This window comes from Aegilops tauschii, chromosome 3 (assembly GCF_002575655.3).
Source record: "Aegilops tauschii subsp. strangulata cultivar AL8/78 chromosome 3, Aet v6.0, whole genome shotgun sequence".
NCBI classification, from domain to species: Eukaryota; Viridiplantae; Streptophyta; class Magnoliopsida; order Poales; family Poaceae; genus Aegilops; species Aegilops tauschii.
The window spans coordinates 621,602,157-621,613,702 of NC_053037.3; positions in this window are offsets into that span (position 1 = coordinate 621,602,157).

Consider the following 11,546-nt stretch of genomic DNA (forward strand, 5'->3'; position numbering starts at 1 on the left):
GAGAACAATTTTTTATGATAAAGTCAACAAATTATTGCAACGTACACCATGCGTTATTCAGAAATTGATAAACGCAAGAATATGTAAATATATGTCACAAAAAAATACAGCAGATGCCATGATATTGATAATGTAACTGACATGCCGTGAATTACAAAAATTGCCATGGTAAATAATAAAATTGCCATGCTATCATGAAAACATGACACCACCTACATGTTATTGTATATGAACAATCATGAAAACATGGTGCCACATATGTGTTATTGTATATGAAGAATCATGAAATCGTGAAAACATGGTGCCATGAGAAATTTAGAAAAGTTTGTTCAGATCAATTGCAATAGAGAAACTTTAAAAGACAGCATGGCAAAAAAAATAATTTTTTTCCATATACATGTAGGATTGCCGCACGTCATGAAGAAATGATGCAGCCAAAAAGAAAAAAAAAGTAGCAACTTTTGAAATAAATATTACTCTCTAAATCACAACAGCTTTAGGAAATAGTTGTAATAGTCACATGGAAAAACTATGAGTTTCTTTCTCTAAGACGTGGCAAATTTTGGAAAATTTAAATAGGAGCGTGGCCAGTTTCCAAATTTTGTCACGGGATTAATGCAAATTCGGAAATTTGGTTTCTTGGAAACATGGTAACTTTGGAAATTTCTACAAGTACGTCTGCAAATTGAGGAATTGTGTTTTATTAAATCATGGCAACTTTTAGAAATTTGTAACTGGCACCTGGAAAATTTAGGTTGTTCTCTACAACATGAATTGGTTTTAGAAAAATGAGGAGTTTTGCCATGATTTTGTAAATTTGTAATGGGCACGTCGCAAATTTAGGAATTTTGTTCTTTGGATAAAAAAGATGGAAAATTTAGGAATTTGCCATGGGTACATGGAAAAATTAGGAATTCGCCATAAGCACATGACAAATTTAGGGATTTTGTTCTATAAAAATTTAGAAACGTATAAAAAGTATAATTGGCACATGGAAAAGTTTGGATTTTTTTTTGTAAAACATGGAAAATTTTGGAAAAACATTCTCGAAATCATGGCGGCTATATATTTGCATATAGATTTTGAAAAAAGATCAAGGAAACATGGCTAAAGTACAGGAAAAGTTATATAAAATCATGGCGTATAGATGTGAATTTGTATAACAATAACCTAAAATATATGGTACCATGGAAACTTTGTACACAATTTCTAAAGTTTTGCATCCGTACTATTGCATATACAACAACTGCCATGAGGAGCTCGATCCCCGGTGCTCCTGCGAAGACCTCGCGACGCCCACTCCTCCGGCCAGCGAGTCGCACCCGCAGTGACCGGATCCATGCGTTGCCTCAACTAAGGCCACGGCCAAGCCCTGCCTCCCCTACGGCTGCCCCCTCCTTCCCCAATCGGATCGACATCCTCCATCTCTTGCACGGCCAGCCCTGCTCTTCTGACATTTGGTGCCCATGCCTCCTCGTCGCCACCTCCAGCACCCGGCGACGGCCATGGGGACGTTGGGGAGGAGGATCTTCACCGACTTGGGAGGGGAGGCGAGGGTCACCGGCTCGGGAGATAGATGACGGGAGGAGAGGAGAGGAGATAGAAAGTGATCGGGAAGGAGAGGAGGGAAGAAACAGAAGAGGAAAAGGTGGCTTAAATTTAGGCCCCACATGTAAGTTAACTGTCAAACTAAACAGTCAAATAAACGGTTTGTTTAGGAGCGGGCCTGACTTGTCATAAACCAAATCAATTTTAAATCACGTGGTCATTTGAGATTTTTGAAAGAGTAAACCATTGATGTTGTATGTATCCGCGACAAACAATAAATCGGTAGATTTTTTGAACAATAACCCAAAAAGTGGTAGCCTCATGTTATTCACTCTAAAATTTTACACGCATGTACATTACATCCCTATGCATATGTGGTTTTTTTTAGAATTTTCTAAAATTTAGAAGTATATTTTTTAATTGTCAAACTTCACGCTCCATGGAGGGCTAGCTCTAAAGTGGAATTTTGATAAATATCTCACTACATGTAATCATCATCGGGCTCTTCATCATGTCCAACTAAATGGCTACCACAACTTGTATGTATGAGACCTTTTGCCCGATCTTCGCACCCTGTACAACAGGCTTAACAAGAAAGACACTGCATTAGTAAATGGCCAACGTAAATAAAAAAATGAAATTGATCTTCATAGCTAGAGCACAGTGTATGAGTAGCATCAAGAAATTAAAGGAAAAATATGAAGATACCTTTGTCACTCTCTTTTGATTGCTTGAAGTCATCCTCCCCCAAAGGCATGCAGAGAAGAACATCTTTCTCATCGATGATCTTAAGACGCAATTCAGCAAAAAACATTGTCTGTTTACCATCGAGTCCTTTAACTAAAAAGTTGTAATGCAAATATGTTTTTGCGTCCGCATCAAGTAAAATGTTTCTTTCTTTCACTTGCACAAATTCAAGATCAGTAGGCTGCAATATAATAGAAATGCATGTCAATATTACAGGCCCACTTTAGATAAATAGTAAATTGCATTTCAGTTCTGCAGCTAGCTTTAATAATGGGGTAAATAAGTGGTCTCACTTGCAAAACAATTAAAAAAACTCACTATTGTGGCTAGATTCACTTAAGTAAACCGCATGTCTATTCTGAAAACAACAAGACTGGTAATATCGTACAATAATAAACTAATTAACGTGAGTTGGTTAAGATAAATAGTAAACTACATGTGCGTTCTTAAAAAATATAGAAGTAGCATTAACAGAGTAATATAGTCATGGAAGAATAACTAGAATACTAATTATTGACTGATATGTGTGGTGACCTGCATGTTATTTTGCTTGGTATAGTCTTCAAGCGCCATCATCAAGCTCTTGCGATCATCCTCTTCAATTTCCCTAACATACTCCTCACAAGCCTTAGCAATTGCCGCGTCAAAATCCTTGACAGTAATAGATTCTAATTCCCTAGGAGTGGGATCATCCCAAGTCTCCAACCTTGTGTCATAACTGTGTGAGATAAAAAAAGATAGAGAAAAGAATAATCAATTAATCATGAATTGAATTGTTTCGGTTCTGAAATACTGGTGCGGATGAAAAGAAAGCAGTCTCAGCAAATTCAAATTAGACGACATGTTGATTAGATTTTCTTATGAAATAAAGCAGTAGCAGCCAAAAATGATAAGAGACATGATCACGTGAGTGTATATATATAATATGTTGGCAGTCCAACTTGAGATTCATCATGCAATGGATATTGTGATGATTAGAAGATGTTTACATGTCTAATGCTATTTTTGCAGCCAAGGAGGTAGAAGTTATCCAAATTGAAGCAGCCAGGGCAGCCAAAAAAAAAAGACGCCGATATCCACCACACGTGTGGTATATTAGACATGCGCCCACACACCGTGTGTGGCGTGAGCGGGACACAGCCCACACGGGCTGTGTGTGAGCGGACATTACAATTGCCCACACGTGTGGGCGCAGCTACTTCGTGCCATACGCCCAACAAGTACTACTCATCTCCACCCCACGCGTGTGACACGAAGCAAAAATGCACACACGTCCTGGCGCAGCTACGTTAGGTACCCGCGGGATGACGATTTAATTGCCATCCTGGATGGCAGATGTAGTTATCCGGGATGGCAAGTGTAATTGTAAAAGCATGGCAACTCTATCTGTTTTGGTTAACTATAGTTGCCATATCTAATTTATGGTAGTTGCCGCGTGTAATCAAACAGTAGTTGCCGTGTGTGATTAACTACTTGCCACATATGATTAAACAGTAGTTGCCGTGTGTGTTTACCTAGTTGCCACGTGTGGTCCAACCATAGTTGCCATGTATGGTTAATCACAGTTGCCATGTGTATTTATCTGGTTGCCACGTACGCGCAACTGCAGTTGCAGTCTAGCAAAGAATCACAGTTGCCATGTGTGTTTACCTAGTTGCCACATTCGCGTAACTGGAGTTGCCATCCACAACGTAGGAGTGTCGTGTGGGCGAAAAGCAGTTTGCCCACACGCTCATGGACTAGGTGGTGGCTGTGTGGGCAGAAACTAGTTCGCCCACACAGCGCAGCTGGCAAACAGCGTGGTGCGGGGTGTGTGGGCAAACTCTCCAACGCCCACACACCAGCCCCGTCCTACGTGGCATGCAAATTCTGCCTCAATGTGTCAAGATTCGTGCAAACTGCACTCGACGATGATCCACGCATGTGGGCGAGTTACAAAACTATCACACGTGTGGGCGTTAGTATTTCTGAAAAAAAAAGTATAACTGTTCCGTTTCTGACATATAAGAGGCCTCAAATACAACCTTGTGGACATGCATGGATGGTTTAATTCACCGGCTCCCTTAGTTAGTGAGTTGGACCTCTCAGACGGGGCAGTTATCGAACTAACTATATGATATTGGTGCAAATTAATCAAGAGATGGCAGGCCATGCTGACGCAAACTGAAAATTCCTAAGTCCTTTGTTTTTCCTAGAGACTAGAAAGGAGTTACTCGTCAAGTGTATATCGAAAGTCTGGTCTGGTGTTTTATGATTCGATTCGATCGGGTGTGCGGTCGACTAAGTTTACTACATGGATGCAAGAAAAGGAATAAAAAACAGTTGCAATATAAGATATGATGGTGGATATATGCATACGTACTAGTCGAAACGTTGACCATCCCAAAGTTTGACGAGATAAGACGGTAGATTGTCTTCGTCAAACGGCACATCTTCTTCGTCCTGGGGGGTCCTCCGCTGCTTAACCATGTCCTTCACTCATACACAAATCAATCGTAAACACACGCGACGCGAGGGGAGGGCGGGTATAATCGACGAGCAAAACAAGGGGGCAAAAGCGAATCACCTGCGACGGTGGAGAGCTTTCAGTAGAGGGGCGGGGGTAGGCGTCCTCGGGGTGAGCATGCTGGACATCTTCTTCTTCGTCTGGCGGTACATCTTTTTCTACGTCTAACGGTACATCTTGGCATAGCGGTACTTCTTCTTCTTCGTCTAACCGCAGATCGTCTTCGTCCTCCGGGTTCCTCCGTTGCTTATCCATATCCTTCACTCATTCACAAATCAATCGTAAACACACGCACGCGGACGGAGGGTTTAATCCCGATCGGCCGATGGAAACAGAAACAAGGGGGCAAATAAAGCGAATCGCCTGCGACGGTGGAGAGGTTTCAGTAGAGGGGCGGGGGTAGGCGTCCTCGGGGTGAGCGTGTTGACGGGGAGTTGGCGTGGCCCGAGTTCGGCCGCCTCTAGGAGATGGCGGAGGAACGGGGGACGTGGATTTTTAGAGCACGTGCACCCCGGCCCTGCTATCCTAGCTCTCTAATATTGCTTTAAGATCCGTACGACGCAACTAACTTTCAATATGAAATTTTCTTTTTTTTCTTTCTCCCACATAGAACATATCTTGAAGTTAAGCGGCCATTTCTTTAGCAGGCCTTGCGGATGAAAGGATTCGATCAGGCCTGGCGAAAGCAGATCGAGTCCTTTACGCAAAAAGGCAGTGTCGGAATCAGAGTGAATGATGACAATTCTGATAGGACGGGCTAAAAAAATGGTCAAGTAGGTGGTCTAGTTCCGCATCTAGTGGGTGGTGGTGTGTCTATACTACAATACGCAGACGATACTATAATCTTCATGGAGCATAACTTGGCAAAGGCACGGAATATGAAGCTTCTATTATGCCTTTTCGAGCAGTTGTTGGGTTTAAAGATAAGTTTTAACAAGAGTGAACCGTTCTGTTTTGGGAGAGCTTAAGATGAACAGGAAGCTTATAAACAACTGTTCGGATGTGGTTTGGGTTCGCTCCCATTTTCTTATTTGGGTATACCCATTCACCATCGTAGGCTATCTAACAAAGAATGAAAGTGTATTGAAGATCGTTTCGAGAAGAAACTAGGTTGCTGGAAGGGCAAGCTTATGTCGTACGGTGGTAGACTAGTTCTTATCAATTCGGTGCTTACGAGGATGCCAATGTTTATCTTGTCTTTTTTTAATGTACCTGTAGGTGTACGGAAAAGACTAGATTTTTATCGATCACGTTTTTTTCTGGCAGAGTGATGAGTTAAAAAGAAAATATAGACTTGCCAAGTGGATATCCTTTGCAGACCTAAAGACCAAGGTGGTCTTCGTATTGAAAATTTAGAGGTGAAGAACAGCTGCCTTCTCAGCAAGTGGCTATATAAGTTATCTGTAGAGACTGATGCCACTTGGGCTCAGATTCTGCGTAACAAGTACCTTTATTCTAAAACATTAGCCCAGGTGACAGTCAGACCAACTGATTCACTGTTTTGGAAGGGGTTGATGAAAGTGAAATCAGCCTTCTTCCATAGGACAAGATTTATTGTTAATAATGGTGCACATACGAGATTCTGGGACGAGACTTGGCTAGGGGAGACGCCTTTAGCTATACAATATCCTTCGCTCTATAATATCGTTCAGCAACGTGAGGTGTACGTTGCAACCGTATTTCAATCCAACCCTCTAAATATTCAATTCATAAGAGCATTGTTTGGAAATCGTTGGGAAGCTTGGCTCCATTTAGTGACAAGATTAATGGATGTCAACCTATCTCAGCAGCCAGATCAGATACGATGGAAACTAACCGGGAATGGGATTTTCTCCGTCAGATCCATGTATCTGGACATTATAAATTCCGGTCCTATACCTTGCTCTATCCATATATGGAAAATCAAAATTCCTTTGAAAATAAAAGTGATTATGTGGTTTGTCCTTAAATAGGTCATTCTTACGAAGGGCAATTTGGCCAAAAGGAACTGGAATGGGTCTCGGAGATGCAGTTTCTGTGATCATGATGAATCTATTAAGCACATTTTTATTGAATGCCCTATGACCAAATTACAAGGCGATCGGTTCATATTGCATTTAATATTTTGCCTTCAAGTAGCATACACACGTTATTTGGGACGTGGCTAAATGGAGTGGACACGGAAATAGCAAAACATATCCGTGTAGGAGTATGTGCTTTATTATGGACTATTTGGAACTGCATAAATGATTTAGTTTTTAACAGAACAACGAATATTCACTTTTTGCATGTCATCTTTCGAGCCACTACGTTAATCCATGCGTGGTCGCTACTCACTCCGACGGTGGCCAGGGAGCCACTACTAGGAAAATGCTTATAGGTAGACATTTAGAAGTAGCGTTGGTTAAAGACCCCACACTACTGCTATTTAGCAGTAGCGCCGGACAACACCAGCGCTGCAAGCCCATGTTAGCAGTAGCGTGGGATTTCCCGACCAGCGCTGTTGTTGATGGGCCACGCTCTCGGCCCCCTATTGCAACTTTAGCTATAGCGCTGGGCCTCCTCCCCCGCGCTGCTGCTAAGCCCACCTCTGCTTCCTCCCGCGCCGGCCCGCGCGCCCCTCCCCTCTCACTCACTCACACTCACAGAATCCCTCAATCCCCCGATCCGGCCGCCGCCCTCCCAAGCGCGGGCCCTCTTCCCCCGTCGGCCGCCCTTCCCCGCAACGGCCCTCCTCCCCTGCCGCCCCCCCACAGGCCATCCTCCCCCGCCGGTCACCACCCCGCGCTGGCCCTCCTCCACCGAGAGGTACTCCTCCCACCTTCCTCCTCCTCCCTCCCTCCCTAGTTATAGTTATTAGAAAGTAGTTATTTTGAATCCTATATAGTTGAAAAAAATGTAGGTTCTTAGAATAATGTAGGTTATGATCGAACCCTAGCTAGGACAGATTAGGTAGTATGAACCCTAGTTAATTCGTATGAACCCTAGGTTTTTAAATTTAGCTAGGTTTTAAAGTTAGGACAGAAATTTAGCTAGGTTTTTAATTAGGTGTAGTTAATAGAATTTAGGTGTTTTAGGTGTATTTAACAGAATTTTAGGTGTTTTAGTTGTTTTAGGTGTAGTTAACAGAATTCTAGGTATTTTTTTAGTTAAAGCAATTGTTGTTATTTTTTTAGTTAAAGCAATTTTTCATGTTATATGCTTTCAGTTAATCCTATTCTGCTGCATAGCCTGTCATTGTTGCTACAGTTGTTACCCTTACCTGCAATCCTAAATGCTGAGTATAGGATGCTAATATCTATCGGTGGCCCTACATTCTTGTCCGTCTGCCATGCTATACTATCGGGTCGTGATCACTCGGGAGGTGATCACGGGTATATACATATATACATTCATACTATACAGGTGGTGACTAAAGTCGGGTCGGCTCGTTGAGTACCCGCATGTGATTCCGTTGTGGGGCTGAAAGGACAGGTGGCTCCATCCAGGTAGTGGTGGGCCTGAGTTCCCGACGGCCCCCGACTGTTACTTTGTGGCGGAGCGATAAGGCAGGTTGAGACCACCTAGGAGAGAGGTGGGCCTGACCCTGGTCGGCGTCCGCGGTTACTTCATAATAACACGCTTAACGAGATCTTGGTATTTGATCTGAGTTGGGTCGTTGACCTTATACGCACTAACCGCCATGTGGGACAAGATATGGGCAACCGGCGTTGTGGTATCAGCCGAAGCTCTTTTTGACGTCAGCGACTGAGCGGCGCGCGCCGCATTGGACCGTAAGCTCGCGCTTGTATTAAGGGGGCTAGGTCTGCTTCCGGCCGCGTACGCAACGTGCAGGTGTGCAATGGGCGATGGGCCTAGACCCCCTGCGCGCATAGGATTTAGACCGGCGTGCTGACCTCTCTGTTGAGCCTAGGTGGGGCTGCGACGTGTTGATCTCCCGAGGCCGGACATGAACCAGGAAAGTGTGCCCGGCCAGAGGGATCGAGCGTGTCGGGTAATGTGGTGCACCCCTGCAGGGAAGTTTATCTATTCGAATAGCCGTGATCTTCGGTAACAGGACGACTTGGAGTTGTACCTTGACCTTATGACAACTAGAACCGGATACTTAATAATACACACCCTTTCAAGTGCCAGATATAACCCGGTGATCGCTCTCACACAGGGAGACGAGGGGAGGATCGCCGAGTAGGATTATGCTATGCGATGATACTTGGTGAACTTACCATCTACTCTCTTCTACATGCTGCAAGATGGAGGCTGCCAGAAGCGTAGTCTTCGACAGGACTAGCTATCCCCCTCTTATTCTGGCATTCTGTAGTTCAGTCCACCATTATTGCCCCTTTACACATATACCCATGCATATGTAGTGTAGCTCCTTGCTTGCGAGTACTTTGGATGAGTACTCACGGTTGCTTTTCTCCCCCTTTTCCCCCTTTTCCTTTCTTCCTGGTTGTCACGACCAGATGCTGGAGCCCAGGAGCTAGACGCCACCGTCGACGACGACCCCTACTACACCGGAGGTGCCTACTACTACGTGCAGGCCGCCGCCAACGACCAGGAGTAGTTTAGGAGGATCCCAGGCAGGAGGCCCGCGCCTCTTTCGATCTGTATCCCAGTTTGTGCTAGCCATCTTATGGCAACTTGTTTAACTTATGTCTGTGTTTATCACATTATTTCTTATCCCACCTCTGCTTCCTCCCGCGCCGGCCCGCGCGCCCCTCCCCTCTCACTCACTCACACTCACAGAATCCCTCAATCCCCCGATCCGGCCGCCGCCCTCCCCAGCGCGGGCCCTCTTCCCCCGTCGGCCGCCCTTCCCCGCAACGGCCCTCCTCCCCTGCCGCCCCCCCCCCCCACAGGCCATCCTCCCCCGCCGGTCACCACCCCGCGCTGGCCCTCCTCCACCGAGAGGTACTCCTCCCACCTTCCTCCTCCTCCCTCCCTCCCTAGTTATAGTTATTAGAGAGTAGTTATTTTGAATCCTATATAGTTGAAAAAAATGTAGGTTCTTAGAATAATGTAGGTTATGATCGAACCCTAGCTAGGACAGATTAGGTAGTATGAACCCTAGTTAATTCGTATGATTCCTAGGTTTTTAAATTTAGCTAGGTTTTAAAGTTAGGACAGAAATTTAGCTAGGTTTTTAATTAGGTGTAGTTAATAGAATTTAGGTGTTTTAGGTGTATTTAACAGAATTTTAGGTGTTTTAGTTGTTTTAGGTGTAGTTAACAGAATTCTAGGTATTTTTTTAGTTAAAGCAATTGTTGTTATTTTTTTAGTTAAAGCAATTTTTCATGTTATATGCAAATTTGCAGTGGACATGTCATATTTTGAACATGTCACATTTTGGACATGTCATATTTTTTGAGTGGCCTATATTTTATCTCATAATGATTTTAGTTTTGCTTATTGAATGCATGTTTGTTTCAACAATGAACATATAGGAAATGTTTGACGACGAAAGGGAATTCGCTATGTGCGAGTACTGCGAAGATGAGCGCGGTCTGTGCGACAGGCCTCACCTGGTAGAAGGTCGGCGCTTCAGCATCAAGCTCCAAGAGACTTTCGATGTTGAAACGGTATGCAACGACGACAAGTGTTTTTTGTTATTTTTTGCACGACTTCTCTTATTCTTCAACGTGTAATTTCCGTCTTTTACAATTTGACTAGGTTATCTCGTGCCATGCAAGACGCTATGTCTTGGAGAAGATGGGTTTTGAAGATCATGAAAGCATGGAGACAAAGATAATTCAACTAAGGACCCATCATGGTGATGATTTTGCTGTAAATCTATATAATTCTGTGAACTCATCCAATTTTGGTTGCCTGAATTGGGAAGCACTTTGCAAGGCGGATGATTTTCATGGTATGTTTCTCACCTTCGATCTTGGTGATCCTGACATTGACGAAAAGAATATGACCATTTGGGTCCTTGTTGACACGCTTCCAGTTGTGACGCCCGGATAATTAAGCTACAGTAAACCTCTGCTAATGAGGCCACGTCACCACGGTTACTGTTGATAATCTCGCGATAGTTCAGAACCAATTCAAATTCGAAATTGAATTAAAGGCAAAACATCAAAAGTTTTCAAACAATAAAACTAAAATGTTCGGGTTGTGCCAAATAATGCGTAGGTAATTATGGTGGAGAAACCCCACTTTTTTAAAAAATTAAATACTCTAAGGTGAATAAAACAGTAGCAAAAACCGATATTTAAATGCTTTTATAATTAACGAAATACTAAACTAAATTGTTTTGGGTAAAACCTTTTGTGGCAGTGGGTTTCGTGGTATTACTAATTTAGGGATCATTTTAATATTAAGTAAAAATTAAACTTAAAAGAAAGTAAAATAAAAAACAAAAAAGAAATAAATAAGAAAAAGGCAAAACAGAAAGGTAAGAAAAAGAAAAGAAACAGCCCCGCCCATGCTGGGCCAACCGGCCGGCCCAGCCGCCCCCCTCTCTGGCCTACTTAGGCCTCCCCACCACCAAACCCTAGCCCACACCCCACTACCCCTGATCCCCTCTCTCTCGCTCGGTTCCTCTCCCCCCACGACCCGATCTGGATCGGGCAACTGCCCCGACCCCATCTCCCCACATCGCCAGCGCCCCTGACCCCGTCGCCGGACTTCCCCACCACTGCGACGCCCGTGTCGTCCCCCTCCCCTGCGGCCGCCGTCGCACCTTCGTCGGATCTCCACCAACACCGCCGCCGCTCGCCGTCCCTGGAGCCGCCCCGACGCCGTCTGCCTCGATCTCCTTCGT